Below are 17,121 nucleotides of genomic sequence, written 5' to 3'. Positions count from 1 at the left end.
CGGCAGTTCCATTGAAGGATGTGCGGCAGGGGCAGCCTCTCGGGGGTGTTGTTGTTAGTAGTTGCTGTAGTTGTTGCCGTGTGGGAGCGTTGTGATCGCCGCGTTCAGCGCGTCGGCGGCCGTGGAGAGGAGCTGGGCCAAGGCATTTGGAGGGGGGGCTGCCGGGCGGTGGGGGTTGGCAGGAGGGGGGCGCAGGGGGGGGGTAGGCAGAAGGGGTGGGCGGGTGGTTGGGCGCGGTGCCTGCACGGCCTGGCTGTAGCTGCGCGTGGAGGGGGCGGCTTGGGAGTTCGGCTGTGGGGCTTCGGCGTGGTGGACATTGCGTGTGCCGAAATATTGGCGTCGCGCCTCGCCGAGCGGCAGATTCTGTGAGGCAGCTCGGGCTACGATGGCCCGCTCCCTTCTCCACAACCTGCACTTGGGGGACGAGAAATGGTGTTTTCCCCCACAGTTCGCACATTTCTGTGTGTGTTCTGTGCAGGAGGGAGTGTAGTGCGAGCCACTGCAGTTGCCGCATCGTGGCCCGCTTCGGCACGCTGATGTTAGGTGGTTGAAGCAGCCACACCTTTCACATTGGATAGGGCGGGGATCCAGATGTTGTACGCGGACTCGCACGCCGCGGATGTAGACGGCGTCAGGCGCCTGTGGGCCCTCAAATGTGACAAACATGGAGCTGCCTCGTAGGGTGGCCCGCAGGATGTTTATTGGTGTCTCGATGAGCGAAATGATCTCCGTTTCGCTGCCAGGGAGATCGATGTCCCGGAGCACACCCCTGGCGTTGCGTGTGTTTTGGGCCACTTGGGCGCGCACCTCTATTCCACACAGGGTGCGAACAGCCAGGAGTGCCTCGCGGGAGCGCTCACTTTGGGTGTCCACCGCCGCGGTGTTAAGTCGGTGGTTCACCCTGTAGCCTCCTATTAGGGGGATGTCAACCAGCTCATGTTCGATTTCGAAGCGGCTGACCCCGGCGAGGCTTCCCTTGCGGGCCAGCGGCCGAAAGAGGATGGTGAAGACGGCCGCTCCCTTTGCATTTGCACCGCCCGGCGAGGCATCGGCGCGCTGCTGGTTCTTCGTTTTTTGCTTCCCCTGCACGCGGAAGCCGTCGTCGGCAAGTTGGCGCTGTCCTCCTGCCTGAAGTACCCGACGAGCAAGTCAACTCGCTCTTTCACACTGCGAATGGTCAGCTCGCGCTGCACTGCGCGTGTCACGTTTTTTACCACGTCGCCCCACGCGTCCGGGTTTTCAAATGGGTTCACAGTCGCCACTTCTCGGAGCAAGCAGAGGTCCTCATCGATGCAGAACCGCTTTCGCGGTTTGCGCAAAGCCGCGGGGCTCGTCGCAGGCGTGGTGTCGTTGGAGGCCGCCATCTTAGAATAAGCAAAGTCGTCGCATGCGCGTGAGAGGGCGCCTGCATCGCCCCGCCGCGCTAGCGGAGGGTCGGGACGGTCCGCTCAGCATGGAGGAAGAAAAAGTAAGAAACCTCAAGAAACCGCTAGAGGTTTGGGTGGCAACACTGCGCGTGGGCTTGAAACCCCCTGTGCCAAGCCTCTGCGGCGTTATTGGTCTTGAAACCCGCTCTGAGCGCCGTTTCATGGTGATTCCAGAGCTCGACTGAAAAGCAAGGCTGGCGCCGTCATCGGCCTGCTGGCCTCCCAATGAAATTGTCCTCGAAATAGTCCATTACTGGCTGGAGCTCTCCACGCACCGAACCTGAGAAAGTCTCAAACACGTGTTCCACTTCTGTGGGGGGCGCAATTGCTGTAGCTGAGATCATTCGCACTTGCAGGTTCAGCTCAGGATCGCTCACATACAATCCTTGGAGGCCCTCCTCCTGGACGCGCCTATACACACTTTGGGACAGATGAAAGAAACATCCCTTAACAGTACAACTCGGGAAAACGCTCCCGAATGCGTTTATGGCGGCCTGCTCAAAGTCGGCCAGAACTGTGTCGGGCGATCACAGCCCGTTACAGTGCCTGTTCAGAGCCTCAAAAGCCTGCGTGTATGTCCGCTCTGTTTTCCGTGTCGTAAGGATATACGCAGCTGGCAGCACAGAGCCATGTACACAGCAGTGGACCGTATACACCTGAAAAAAAACTTCCGGTGCAACCTTAAAAGTGCCATCGACGACCCACTGGGTGCTTGTCTTCAGTACATCCCCCATTTGGGGGCTGCAAAAAATCAGTATGCGCCTTGCAGAATTAGCGCTGCTGTCGTACACCAAAAACTGACTGCCGTCGTTCTTCAGCGCGTACTCGTTGGGGATTGTAATTTCATTAACTGAGGACGGCAGCGGGTGGGGCCTTTGCTCGCTGGCCCGCGAACGCCTGCACCACAACAAAAATACACGTTCCATAAAAAACCTGGAACATTTGACTAGCCTTACACCAATGCTAACGCTACAATAAAATTGTCCACTAAATTCGAAAAACTACACAAAAGAGAGCCATAGCAAAAGAAAGCGATATTTCTGGCAGGCATTTCACTCACGGCGACATAAATTAATACAGAAATAGTGGTTAACTTCCTTTTTGCAGCAACATAAGCTGATCCCGGTCTCCCCTCCCCCCTTTTTTTTCGATACGGAGTACTCCACAGCATCAACCGGGTAATGTCTTGCAGGTAAACAGGAATGCGTAATTGGCACAGCAAATGTAGTAGGAATAATGAAGGTCAAGGGCTTTTCAAAAATCGTAAACATACAGAATAAAATAAAGAATAAAATCAGAACTAACAAAATGAAAAATAGAACTGTGATATACCACCCTCACACGACAAAGACAAAACTACGAAAAGAAGTCTTCAAAGAACAAATTAAACCCGAATAGCTACAGTGTAACTGTGTAGCCCCCTACATCTGCACAAAAATGCTTATTCGACGAATTTAACCTGATCGTTATAATAAAACGAATGAAATAAGATACAAATTATGCACGCAACTCTCCCACGAAGATCGATTAACGCCCCGCCCTCTCCCCCCAAAAAGCAAACCGAAACAGGAACAAACAAATTGTGAAAAAGCATTACCATGTGACACCCTACGCAAAAATGCGTTATTGGCGAACTTAACATTTAATCATTATAACGGAGTATATGTACATTACAAGTCTAGGAAAGAAGAACTTCAAGGCGCGGCATAAGCATGCTTGCGCATAGGTAGATATTCTCAGAACTTCGGCGCACTCTTTTAAGACGATATTGCTTCGCTACTTAATTGCGACAACTTAATCCGTCCATCTGCGCGCTAATTTAGCAACCCGGTCATAAAAATAAACAGGTGACGGAACGATTGAACACGAAGTATGTATTGGCAAGGCCTTTCCAAATTGCGAAAACTACTGCCTACGCTAATGCTTGTCCATATTATTCAGCACAACGAAAGCACAAATAATGCATATTTCAACCAAAGCATACGTAAATACCGAAGAGCAACAGCGTGCTCTTCGCTAAAATTATCTGCCATGGTTTTTTGCGACATCAAGCAAAAAAAAAAAAAAAACGGTGCGCTTTAACGGCATTGATTAAATGTAATATAAAAGGAACCATTAAAAGAAAAACATTGTGGTTGGGTGTATTGAAAGAATAAGAAATCTAATGGTCGCAACTGCATATGGCGCGTGCTTAGTGCGAAGGCGGGAAAATTTAAGGTAATTTAGAATACCTCTATGAATTTAGGACAAGGGGAGCGAAGAGAAAGAAGAGAAATGTGAAGTGGGAGAGAAAGAAGTTAGAGATTGTTATGTGGCGAAAGCAAGAGAAGACTGTCGTCTTTCGAAGACATTGCTCCAAAGAGTTATAATTGTTGCTGCAAGGTTGATCGTCCTCATTTTCTTTTGTTTTACCTAAACTGGTACACACGAGCACTTTATTGATAGTGCATCATACTGGGTATATTGGACACATTTCGTGCAAATAAATCTGCCCCTCAAGACCCAATCGAAATTGCACGCAATATGAAGCTTTTTACAAAAATTATCAACAAATATCTCCATAAATAAGGATTAATTTTTCACCTGAGTGTTCGTTTGATCACATCTTGGTGCAGGAGGTAGTTGCGTCCTTCTGGGGTCATTTCATTGATGAAGCTGCTGCTTATTGACTGGTTCGTCTCTTCCGTCAATTGGGCCCTTTCTTTCATTGCGGCGTACGCCAACTTCGCTTCCAGTTGCAGTTGGCATGGGGCATGTGTACGCTGGTTCACAGTTGCCACCACATCTCCATCAACTGTGTGTGCTCGTGCCTTGCAGTCTTTTTTCTGGCTACATTGCCAGTATATCTGTAAAATGAATGAGCCACACTTATTTAAATAATAGGTAGCGTGAAATAGCATGCGTGCTCACAAATAAGAAATATGCCAATGTCTTACAAACGTAGACAATTTCGTACCTTTTCGTTGTAGCACTTTTGCTTGTCATACTCGTAGCCGTCGTGAAGTAACTTCTGTCCCCCTCGTTTGCTTCGAAGATAAATCGCCATGGTGCTTCAGGCGACCGTTGGACAGCGTCGCGACCGCCGAACGTGCTGCATCAAATCGGCTGTGGTGGCTTTTATAAAAACTGTCCGTCACTTTTACGGCCAAGTGACCGTGATTTTTGACAAGCAGTCGACGTAAATGACTAAAACTGTTGTTTCGCCGTAAACTCGATGGGAGAGGGCATAAAACTGTGGGAAGCTGGGGTACTGCGAAATTTAGTCTTATCATGGTTTCAATTCACAACTTTTGCCCATGGGCATAGAAACGTGGCCGAATAAGCCAATTATGGAAGGGGGTGTCCCTTTGCCCTGTTTGTAGCCCATGGCACACACAGCTTAGATATACAGTAATGAATAGCAATGGCAACGGTCTTTGTTGTGTGAGTTGCGAGCCCTTCCTGGATGAGTGCAGATGAAACTCTTGCTGTTTGGTCAGGGCCCAGATTCTTCAGGACTAATGCCGGAAACCCATCCAAACCACCGCCGTGCTAGCCTCTATCCCCGCAATGATGTGATTTACCTTCACCGGTCCTACTGAGCTCAGCCACTTCTCTATATCGTGCACCTTCTGTTCTTGATACAGAAGTGCCATCCCCGTGACCTTCACAGGTGTATCCTGCTGGAATGCCTCTGTGACCCGTTTCTCCGTATAGTTCATGCCTTCCTCTGGAAAGTCGCTGCCGAAAAAGCAGGTCGCACAACATTCGCTAGCTGGAGGCATGTCTGTGGCTGCCTCGCACATATTTCCACAACTTGTTCAGTGCGTCATGACCACTTTTCTTCATATCGGCCAGGAACTGTCCGTCCAGCTCCCACATTTTCTTTTGGATCACTGCTGCTGCGGCGTTCTTCTTGTCCCACTAATCACCCACAGCTGGCTCCGCACTTCCTCTTGGGTGTGTGCCATGACCTCCCTTCGATGAGCTCTGCATGGTTCCTTTTGTTCTGCAATCACCTGCGGGTCCTCCACATCCCACCGTCTCTTAAGGCAGTGCTTCCGGCATCCACCAACCTTCACTTTTCCCCTTCTCCACCTTGTTGCACACCTGTTCAGCTAGTTCATCATACTTCATTACCGGCCTTGTTTCCAGCTGTTCCTTGATCCAGTTTTGGGTTTTGTCAGTAATTTCTTCTATGTCACTTCCTGGTGTGGGCGTAAAGCGTGCCCGCCGAATTTGAGCACCATTCTATTGTGGCCACTGGCCACACTGCAGTCCATCCTCGCCAATACACGTTCGTGTGAAGTTCTTGTATAACATTGGATACATGGCCGCGTAATCGATGCAGGAGCTCCAATCACTGAAGACCAAGTGGTGCTCCCGTCAGACTTGCTTTGCCAGTTGTGCACCATGAGGTCAAAGATATCAACTACCGCCAGCAGCTCATCATTGTTTGTGTCTGCGCGCACCTCTGTGCTCCCGCCCAACCCTTCCACATGTGCATTGAAGTCTCTGATAAGGAGTATTTGGTAGTTCCTCCGAAAGTGATGTATGTGCTGATGAAGGCACTCCCACAACTCTGTTGTTCTCCTGCACCGCTCTCCCGGTATACACGTGCTCAACCCGTATCGCTGTCAGACGCCCCACCAGTGGCCCTGTCATCTGCAGATGCTCCTTACAGTACCCTCTCACACTTGGCCTTCCTTGTTCGGATGGGAAAAGAACTCCGTCGCCTCCCACCTTTCCGTTCGCTTTCCATCCCTCCCAACACTAGGCGTGATGGCCAGGGGGGGTTTCGTCCCCCCCAAAGGTGGGTCGTCGCTATGGCATACATGGCGAGTCGCTCTATGTCCATCATTTGGAAGATTTCCTCCCACTTGCATTGGGTTCAGTCCCCTGTATGTTAAAGAAAGCCAGCGTTATGCGGCGCCTGCGCTTCCTGCTTTTCCTGTGACTACAGCCTCTTGAGCACCACCCCTCCCTTCCTTTGGAAGCGTCCTTGGCAAAGTCTCCTCACAAGCAGTTCCACCACTTCCCAGAGAGCTTCCAGGCTGGGTTCTACTCAGTCTACTCCCTTCCTTGACCCTCGTGGCATCTCTCTGATTTCTCTGTGCTAAAAAAAGGGTTACTGCTTCGGCTATTACCCCTACCACGTGGCGCACTCTACTCTATCTCCAGAGTACTGCCCATCGTCTGCTGCAATGCTCCCTGGGCCTAGCACTTTTGCCAGGTCAAGAAAACGTGCTCCTACATTTTCACATAGCATCTGCAGGTGCTCGTTTACTAGCACCATATCCACCAGTGAAGTACGTCCTCGACTAGTAATAGATAAGATCGGAGCCTTTGCCTTCCCATGCCTCTTCAAGTTTTGCTCCCAACCTTTTTGATTCTCCCTTCAGGACTTCTTTTAGGCAGAGATGTAGCTCAAAAGTACAGGGCACCTTTTTGGCTTGCACTGCAACAAACTTTGCTGCTGACACAAGGTGCAAAACCTGGCCAATACCATCTTCACATGGGAATGTTGAGGTACCCAAGTGGTCCAAACATTGAACGCACAAAAGCTGGTGCACATTGAATGTTATTGACTCATTGTCATATAATGTTCGTCTGTGCAACGGATCTGCAAAACAGCTTCTTGGCTTCCCCAATTGCATTTTCTTTAACTACATATGTTAGAAAAAAAAAACTGCCTTAGCAAAAAGTGCAAAGTGCGACAGATTGCTGTCTCCAAGTACACCGGACAAACGGAGAAAGCTATAAAGAAGAAGCAATTCCGCCATTCTGCGCTTTCCAGTAAGTGCTCTCTCACAGAGGTCTAAGTGTTCTGGAAAACGTTATTGGAGGCTTTGTGGCACCAAGCCAAGAATCTAGAAGCTTGGCTTCTTTGCCAATATAGAAGGTCCTCTCAGTATCTATGAGCCAAAGCTTGGTCAGCTGTTTTGTGACACTTTCCAGAATGCAGTGCATGTAGTCTGGAGGCAGCCCCCAGACCGTTTTTTAAGCCTCAGAGTTCCATCAGAGCAGATGACCCTTTGATTCCATCAATTCCATCCTTAAATTGTCCTGCTCGCAGCATTTTCTTTAACACACGTACATGAGACCTTTCAGGAGCAGGCTGGCCATTCCAAGCATACTTCATTGTGCCTGCACAAACAGGCACATATGCAGGCACAAATGCATTGAGTTTGACAAAAAGGTTTTCGTGCTCCGAGGCAACTTGATTGGGGAAGGCCCCTCTCATCTACAGGTTGAAGGAGCCGAGAATAAAGATGCTTGCAAGGATAACTATAGTGACAATGTAGTCACAATGAAAGCAGTTTGTAACTATGACAGCTTTCCTGTTATCAGCGATATAATACCACTTAAAGCACTTCGCAGTCAAAATATGTGGAGTTACAAGGAAGCCTTACCTCATCTACTAAGTTATGCACTTTAAGGGGCCTTTTGCAAATTTTGCTTCTGAATTGCAACTAGTTATGAGGTAACGGGCATCTACTCAGTTTTAAGGTTTTTTTACGTGGGTGCATGTGAGCAGTTCAGTTAATAACTGCCTTCGTTTGTCTTAAACAATTCGTGTTTCTCATTTTTTTCAGGCTGAAGTTTTCGGTCCCACGTTTTGATGTCAATCATGAGCTTTGAAGTATAGGCAGCCACATACAAAAAAAATGCCCCGGGCAGTAACATGATATCCCCTTATGAATTCCTTATCAAGCACCTGGTGGAGACTTCCAACCACATAAAGAATACCGCAAAATTTTGCTCATTGCCCACGGGTATGCCTTCCTGTAAGCACCAGCTACAGCCGAAGTATCGTTGTACTGTCTGCTGTTGAGACTTTTGCTCATGCGGGAAAGACAACACAGGAAAGGGCCGCATGTACTGTAGATGCTACAGCAGTTCCAGCATGGCGACCACGACAGGACTGCAATGTTTTTCACTTCTTCCATAATCGTGCCATGAAAACGTTCATTGGAGCGTGAAGCTTAGAAAATCGTAAGGCTGAAATAGTCATGTGGTTCCACTGAGCTGGGATTGGCAGTTCAACTGGCCATACTGAGAATTTGCTCGATTCCAACATTGGTGCTCCATCTGTGTTGAATGTGAGTGTCAGGTCGCTCCAGGCCATGTTTAGCTGGTTTCGTATGCTTCTGTATGAATCACCATCTCCAATGTCGCTGTACACAGTGGGAAAGTGGCATTTAGCTTGTAGGTGACGAAGATTGTCCAGTAGCGTGCCGCTTGAATGCATCAACAAAGCCTCGATTTGCTTCTGCCAATGTATCCATGACAAGACTGGCAGAAGAAGTGAAGCTTAAGGGCTGCCTTTTTGTCTTTCCACAGTTTCCTGAAGAAGTATGGGGTGCCGGGAACAACATATGAGTAGGCCTCGTAGTTGTGCCCATGTCAAGCCTGCAGTGACAATGTACGACAGCAGAAGTAGGAAGGCATCAGCTTTTGTTGTCTAATGATGTGGGAGAGTTTCTTCTGATAACTTTTCAAAGGACTGTTGAGCTTAGAAAACCATCAGGCTGAAATAGTTATGTGGTTCCACCGAGCTGGCATTGGCAGTTCATTAAAGAAGAATTGAACTGGCCATATTGAGAATTTGCTCGCTTCAAATACTGGTGCTACATCTGTGTTAAATGGGAGTGCAGGGTCGCTCCAGGCCATGTTTAGCTGGTTTCGTATGCTTTTGTATAAATCACCTTCTCTAATGTCGCTGTACACAGTCGGAAAGTGGCATTTAGCTTGTAGGTGTCGAAGATTGTCCAAAAGCGTGCCGCTTGTATGCATCAACAAAGCCTTGATTTGCTTCTTTAAATTGAACGCGATCAAAAAAACTCGGAGCCCTCACCATGTTTTGGAAAGTAGACTTCGTTTCACAAAACCCACATGTTATTGACTGGGTTACGGTGGCTCTGGCGATCTTGCCAATGTAACCATGACAAGACTGCCAGAAGAAGGGAAGCTTAAGGGCTTCCTTTTTGTCTGTCCAAAGTTTCCTGAAGAAGTATGTGGTGCCGGGAAAAACGTATGAGTAGGCCTCGTAGTTGTACCCATGTCAAGCCTGCAGTGACAATGTACGACAGCAGAAGTGGGAAGGCATTTGCTTTTGTTGTCATATGATGTGGGAGAGTTTCTTCTGATAACTTTTCGAAGGACTGTTGAGCTTAGAAAACCATAAGGCTGAAATAGTTATGTGGTTCTACCGAGCTGTCATTGGCAGTTCATTAAAGAAGAATAACTGGCCATATTGAGAATTTACTCGCTTCAAATACTGGTGCTCCATCTGTGTTTAATGGGAGTGTCAGGTCGCTGCAGGCCATGTTTAGCTGGTTCCGTATGCTTCTGTATAAATCACCATCTCTAATGTCGCTGTACACAGTGGGAAAGTGGCATTTAGCTTGTAGGTGTTGTGGGGGTCGCCTACGTAAGGCCAGCCTGTGAAGCGAACTTCACCTGCCAGCGCTTACGAATTGTCCCGCCGTATACCTTGGCGGCCCTCATGCGACTCCCAACCCGCCATGCGCAAAGTCGCGCATGGCTCAGGATTCGGGCGAAAAAGGACACCACGGACTCGTAACAAACAATAAACAGGTTTATTGTAGCTAATATCGTTGCGCGTGCAAACAGACTGGCAGCCACAGCAGGGAGGATAGTCCTGTCCTACTTCAGCGTTCTCGCAAGGGAGACAAAGGATTTGGCTTACCCAGTGAAGGTTGCAGGGGCGGGTGGATTCCGTGGTCGGGGCGGGGAAGGTCCTTACGCCAGGAGGTCGATGCGTCGAAAGAGAGCAGGCCCTCGCTCGCAACCTCCGACCTCGGCTCTTGCCGACGACGGGTTTTTCCCTAACCTCCTCCCGGAGCTACAAGCGCGCCCTCCGAAGCGTCGCCGAGGAAACGGGAACCGAGACCCGAAACGGGTTGTTACCGGGGTGGTTGGCAATGTAAAGCGCAGCGCATTGCTGCGAGAAGGTTGCCCCCGTGCCGGCCGCGAGAGAGAGAGTTGTAGACTCAGCCGATAACTGCCTCTCGGGTTGAGGGCACCTCAATCAAGACTGAGGCTGTGGGTTGGACCCACCCACGCTTTAGGCTGTGCGTGGCTTAGCCGTGTCCAGGGAAAAGGGGATCCTGGTGGCTGAGCCGACACCGAGGTTGTTGTGGACCTTAGGGCCCCTTGGTGGAGGCAACACGCCACTTTGGCCCTCGCTTCTTGTAGACGGCACCCCCGGACTGACCCGGCCGAGGGGGAATCAGCCAGTCGCCCTTTCCTGTCCCCCTCTCCACTCTTTCGCTTTCCTGTCTTCTTTCTCCATCTTTCCTGTCCTCTATTTTTTTCTGCTTTCCGATCTCCTCTTCCAGGCGGCAAGGGTTAACCCTGTGTGAATGGGCCACCCTAGGTTTCTTTATGCAGGGTTATAGTGGCCACGTATGGCTAACGCAAGTTTGCGTTCCCGTGTTGGGCTCCGAGGTGGGTGGCCAGCATGGCTGCTGAATGTTTATTTGCTAGTTTATGGCTACGACAAAACCTCCTCATGATCGGGCTCGGAAACGAGTTCGCACCGCAGTAAGCTACCCTGTATCAAGGGTCCCATTCCAACTAAAAGAACAAAGCTTTCCAAGATTTCTTGTTATCGAATCGACCGACAGCCAGTTCCCCCTACGAAAGGCCTCGCCATTCGTAGTCGCTAAAGAACTGGAAGCTGTCCTCGGCGGTAAATGCAAAGCTACAAAGATGTCCTCTGGAGGTATCCTCATTGAATGCGAAAACAAAGCCCAGGCTGATGCAGTGTTTGCAATGCAAAGGTTAGCAAACCTAACTATAAAAGTATCGGCTCACCGAAGCCTAAACTCGTGCCAAGGAGTGATTTCAGATCCTGACCTCGCAGACCTCACGGAGGATGAAATCTTAGAGGGCCTGCAAGAGGAAAATGTTACTGCTGTCAGGCGTATCATGATCCGACGTAACGACATTGACATCCCCACTAATCACCTTGTATTGACTTTCAACTCCACCAAGCTTCCTGAATCCCTGAAACTTGGCTATGTAGTTTATCGACTCCGTCCATACATCCCAAACCCACGCCGGTGCTTTAAGTGCCAGAGGTTTGGTCACACACTGCAGAGCTGTCGGGGCAAAGAGACGTGCGCCAAGTGCGCGAGTACTGATCATCACGCGAACTCCTGCGCAGCGCAGGAAGTAAAGTGTGTCAATTGTGCAGGGCCACACCCTGCGTACTCACGAAAATGCCAGAAATTCCAAAATGAAAAAGAAATAATGGCTATCAAGGTAAAAGAAGGTCTGTCAATTCAAGAAGCGCGAAGACGCTTCTCGTTTGTGCAAAAAGGCACTTTCGCCGAGGTGGCGCGCCGGGGGGCCGGGCCGCCTCGGGCATCGGTAGGGACGCAGTTTAGCTCTGCTGACCTGGCCCTTGCCCAGTCTCCCCCCGTGCAGCAGCCAGCACAGCCACAGCCGACTGCATGCGCTCCGGCCCCCAAGGCTGTGCAACCACCGGCCCTCTCTGCTCCGGCTGAGGAGGCCATGGACGTTGTTCCCTCCACCTCGTCCCTTTCAGGGCCCCAAAGGGGCACTGGAAGACACTCTACATCTCTCCTACCCGTGCCTTCTAAAGGTACTGGGAAGAATGCATCCAAGATCTCTGCAAGGAGTGAACCTCCTGCAAGGAAACCACCTGACAAAAAGTAAAAAAAAAAAAAAAAAAAAGTAATTGTACCTCATCCAAAAAACTAAAATGCCGGTTCCCTTCATACACTGGAACTGTAGAGGTTTAATTCATAACATTGATGATATACATAAGTTGATAGACGAATATGAGCCCCAAGTGGTGGCGTTGCAGGAGACAAATTTAACAAAAAAACATGATAAAATTCTCCGCAGTTATCACCTCCTCAGAAAGGACAGAGAAGAGAGCACCCGTGCTTCAGGGGGTGTGGCTTTGGTTGTGGCACAGGGCACAATTCTAAAGTCAATACAACTTGACACTACACTGGAGGCCGTTGCAGCACAAGTTTATGTCAACAAACTGATCACTGTTGTTTCACTTTATCTGCCACCATCTGATAATGTGTCATTACAGGAACTTAATGACCTTGTTGAGCAACTGCCTGCACCATTTGTTATTATGGGGGACTTTAATGCCCATCACTGCCTATGGGGAGGTGACAAAATCGACAGTCGGGGAAAACAAATCGAACAATGGTTGATGAATAACAGCCTTCTTTGTGTTCAATAATGGAGACAAGACATATTTTTCTGCTGGTACGGGAAACTTTTCTGCGCTAGACCTTTGTGTTGGGTCGCCAGAGCTCGAGATGGACTTTGAGTGGAGTGTAGTGAACGATCCACACGGAAGTGACCACTTTCCCGCCTTGTTGCGAGACGTGCAGCCACTTCCAGCCCTCAAAAACTGTCCACCCCGATGGAGGCTCGAGAGAGCAGACTGGGGAAAGTTTAAGGATCTGGTCAGTTTTGAGGGATTTGACATGAGCAGTATGTCCATAGACGAAGCAAACGCCTACATTTGCGAGGAACTTGTCAAAGCTGCTAAAGTAGCCGTCCCACAATCATCTGGCCGAATCCCTAAGCGGCCAAAGCCGTGGTGGAATGATGCTTGTCGCGAAGCCCGGAAAAAGCAAAACAAGGCCTGGGGTGTGTTCAGACGGTACCCTACCATGGACAACTGCCTGAGCTTTAAGGCTGCCCGAGCTGCTGCCAGAAAAATCAGAAAAGAAGCAAAAAGAAACTCGTGGCAAAACTTTGTAAGCACAATAAACACTACCACTCCCGCAAAAAAAGTCTGGGACCATGTACGCAAAGTCAAAGGCATCTACAGACGGTTTACGGTACCACTTTTTTCTACCGACGGTGGGAATGATTTGTTGCAAACGCAAGCGGATGTTTTAGGTGCCCACTTTTCAGATGTTTCTAGCGATAAAAATTACACACAAGAGTTCATGAGACATAAGGCTAGTGCTGAAAAGCTCAGGATTAAAAATACTAGCAACAACACTGAAGACTATAACCAAGAATTTACATTGTACGAACTTAAAAGAGCACTAGCTCAGTGCAAGGCTACTTCTGTTGGCCCTGACCTTATTCATTACGCCTTTCTACAACACCTAAATGATAGCTGCTTAGAAGTGCTTCTGAAGTTCTTTAATATAATCTGGAAAACGGGTAGGCTGCCCAAAGCATGGAAAAAGGCTGTCGTAATTCCGTTACTGAAAGATGGCAAGCCACCCGACTGTCCATCAAGCTACCGACCCATAACGTTGACCAGTTGTCTGTGCAAGACATTTGAGCGGATAGTCAATTTTAGATTGGTCTTTGTTCTCGAACGTTCAGGTTACTTAGATAGGTTTCAATGTGGTTTTCGGCAGTTTCGGTCTACAACTGACCACCTTGTTCGGCTTGAAACAATGATACGAGATGCTTTCGTTAACAACCAGTTTTGCCTTGCTGTCTTTTTTGATATGGCTAAGGCTTATGATACCACTTGGCGGTATGGAATTCTGCAGGATATGGCAGCAATGGGAATCAGAGGGCGAATGTTTTCATGTGTACAAGATTTTCTTCAAGAACGAACCTTTACTGTGAGACTGGGCAATGCAGTCTCCCGTTCTTTCAGCCAGGAAAATGGAGTACCTCAGGGCAGTGTGCTAAGTGTGACACTCTTCGCCATTAAAATAAATTCCTTGGCAAAGGTTATTCCTCGACCGGTTATGTACTCCCTTTACGTCGATGACCTGCAGATTGCCTTTTCGTCATGTAACCAATCAGTCTGTGAAAGACAAATCCAGACTACAGTCAATCGGTTGCAACGATGGGCAGATGAAAACGGTTTTCGCTTTTCTCCTGAGAAGTGTGCATGTGTGTGTTTCACGCGGAAACGAGGTATTCATGCCAAACCTACAATAAAAATCAGGGATATGCTCATTCCAGTACACAGTGAGCACAAATTCTTGGGCATCATTTATGACTCCAAATTAACGTTTGGGGCTCACATAAAGACACTCAAAATGACCTGCATGAGGACACTTAACATATTGAAAATTTTGTCGCACAAGTCATGGGGGGCCGACCGTGCATGTTTGCTCCGAATTTACGGCTCACTTGTACGGTCTCGTCTTGATTATGGCTGTATTGTTTATGGGTCAGCTCGCCAATCTGTTCTCACCTCACTCAATCCAGTGCACAACTTGGGCCTCAGACTTGCATCAGGTGCATATCGTACCTCCCCTGTTGATAGTCTTTACGTTGAGTGCAATGAGTGGCCTCTGCAGTACCGTCGAGCGTACCTAAGTGGAGTATATGCAGCCAAAATAGCATGCATAAATGACCATCCTTGTGCCAGAGAATTGTTTGAAAATAAGTACAAGAAGCTCTATGAGAACAAACCAAGAGTGGTCCGCCCTCTTGCCCTCCGTTTGGAGGAGCATATGACTCTGTACTCTTTCAAGATATGCCCGACAATTCTTCTGAGTTTATCGGATTGTTTAGCCCCTTGGGACTATAGTGCTGTCAAATGTGACCTGTCGCTGTTAAAATACGACAAGAAAGCTTTTCCACACCAGTTTTTGCGCCAAGAATTTCTTGCACTTAAGGATAAATACAGTAGCTATTGCCACTACTTTACTGATGGATCAAAAACTGCTGGTCATACTGGTTATGCTTTTGTAAACTCGTCGGCAGTTACTGTAGCTGAGAGGATAGCTGATGAGGGCAGTGTCTTCACTGCAGAGGTTTTTGGTATAACCTCAGCTATTGAAGACGTAATAGCAAATGGACTACAAAAAGTGGCAATTTTTACAGATTCCTTAAGCGCCATACGTGCTTTGACCTCCCTTGTCCCTTCAAAGAATGCGGCTGTAGGTATGCTAAAAAATCGACTGTGCTGCCTCACATCGGCAGGGGTTAGTGTCGTCTTTTGTTGGGTACCAAGCCACATCGGCATTCCAGAAAATGAAACTGTCGATAGAGCAGCATACCATACTAAGCATTGTGCAATAACGAAGTCCAAGGTTCCTTACCAGGACCTTCGGAACACCATACGAAAGTCCATTACAATGTACTGGCAAACTGAATGGGACAGACAGACTGAAAATAAGTTACACCTAGTGAAGCCATACCTATCTGAATGGAAAAGTTGCAGACACAGAAATCGTTTTTATGAGGTTATTTTATGCCGACTGCGAATAGGTCACACTGTGCTCACACACGGCTTCCTGGTCCAGAAAGAACAGAAACCCATGTGTGACCACTGTGGAGAACCTCTTACTGTACTTCATGTTTTAATAAGCTGCCCACACCTTGAAGCAGCACGCATCAGACATTTCAAAGCATTATACACCTTTTGCATCCCTTTACACCCTGCGCTTTTACTTAGTGATGAACCGTTGGTGGATTTTAGTAACGTTTTCCAATTTTTTGAGGACGCCGGCCTTCTACACCGGTTTTAGATATGTGCCTCTTTGAGTCCTTTTAAAATGTTTTTAATCCTCACAACACCCTGAATAACATCGTTTAATCGTCGCTTAACTATTCTACCCTGCGTCTGGCGCATTATAACCGAAAGGTTGCTGTGCCAAAAAACCACAACTTACTTACTTACTAAGACTGAGGCCCAAATTTTAAAACCTTCCTTACCTTACTAAGGTCGCCTTAGAACTCGCAAGGAGGCCTTAGTTCAATTTTGGAACGTTCCCTACTGAGGCTTCCTTACGAAACGCTCCCTTGATGTCTCCTTACTGCAAGGTCGCTCGCGGGCTACCTTGATGCGACCTTACCCCGCTCTTTCAACAGGACGCACACTTCTCCGCAGCACTTGGCACACGCCTCGTTAAGGCGCGTTCCCACTAGGCCGACACGACGGCGACGACGACGCGACGGCGACGCCGACGAGTCGCCAAACCATCGGCCAACTGCCGAGTTGACCGACCGCGCTGTCATACTACGCCGACGGCGCCACATACACGTCGGCCGATGGAAAGTCGCCGTAGTGTGACTGACTCGCCGACCGAAGACGCCAACAAAACGGGTCGTCCGACCGATCGCCGGACGCGTCGTCGGGAATCGACCGAGAAGCGAAAACTGCTCCCCGACAACATTCGTGCCGCAATGAATGCGGCTCTATTTTGATAGTTTCTGGAGTGTAATAAACTCAGTAACGTCCACGAAGCCCATACAACTCAACACTAGCGTTAATGCAATCCGTATTTTGGCGTTCGAGGCTTCGGCCGTGCTCTTCGGCGACGCCGCTACCCCGGAGCTGCAACCTGCAAATGCGTGTGCGATCGGCTCGCCTGTAGAAAATGTAAGGTCAGTTTCGTGCAGAAGAAGAGTTACGTAGGGTAATTTGGGTAATAAGGCATCAACATCGGCCAAGGTTTTTCATGTGAAACGTAAAACCAAAGTACAGCAAGCACTATCCCCGCAGTGGGAAATCGCAGTCGCAGCCGGCAGCCGTGCACACACATTATTGCGAGCGCTTTCGCGAAGCAGCGGAGTTGATGGCGATAAGCTATTGTGGGGGCTTCGGGGAACGTTGCTGTGCAAGCGCTATTTAAGAAATTTCAGTTTACCAGCCAGGAATTGTGTAAACCAGCTAGTAAACACTGACGTATGACACGGAAGGATGGGCCTCCATCTATTACCCAGGCTATTTCGCAACGAAGCACCATTTGGGCAGTGG

At 48.8% G+C, this 17,121-nt stretch overlaps 1 long non-coding RNA gene and 1 pseudogene across 2 annotated transcripts in view; one reads left to right on the top strand and one right to left on the bottom strand.

The window, feature by feature from the left end:
- Positions 1-17,121, top strand: part of LOC144146773 (uncharacterized) — a 262,533-nt gene that overhangs the window by 130,310 nt on the left and 115,102 nt on the right. The window lies entirely within an intron of this gene.
- LOC144146769 (uncharacterized) lies at positions 1,365-2,439 on the bottom strand (annotated as a pseudogene).

This window comes from Haemaphysalis longicornis, unplaced genomic scaffold (genome assembly GCF_048455015.1).
Source record: "Haemaphysalis longicornis isolate Haplotype H1 unplaced genomic scaffold, Haemaphysalis longicornis Haplotype H1 scaffold_7, whole genome shotgun sequence".
Classification (NCBI taxonomy): domain Eukaryota; kingdom Metazoa; phylum Arthropoda; class Arachnida; order Ixodida; family Ixodidae; genus Haemaphysalis; species Haemaphysalis longicornis.
This window is presented reverse-complemented; position numbering and strand designations above follow the sequence as displayed.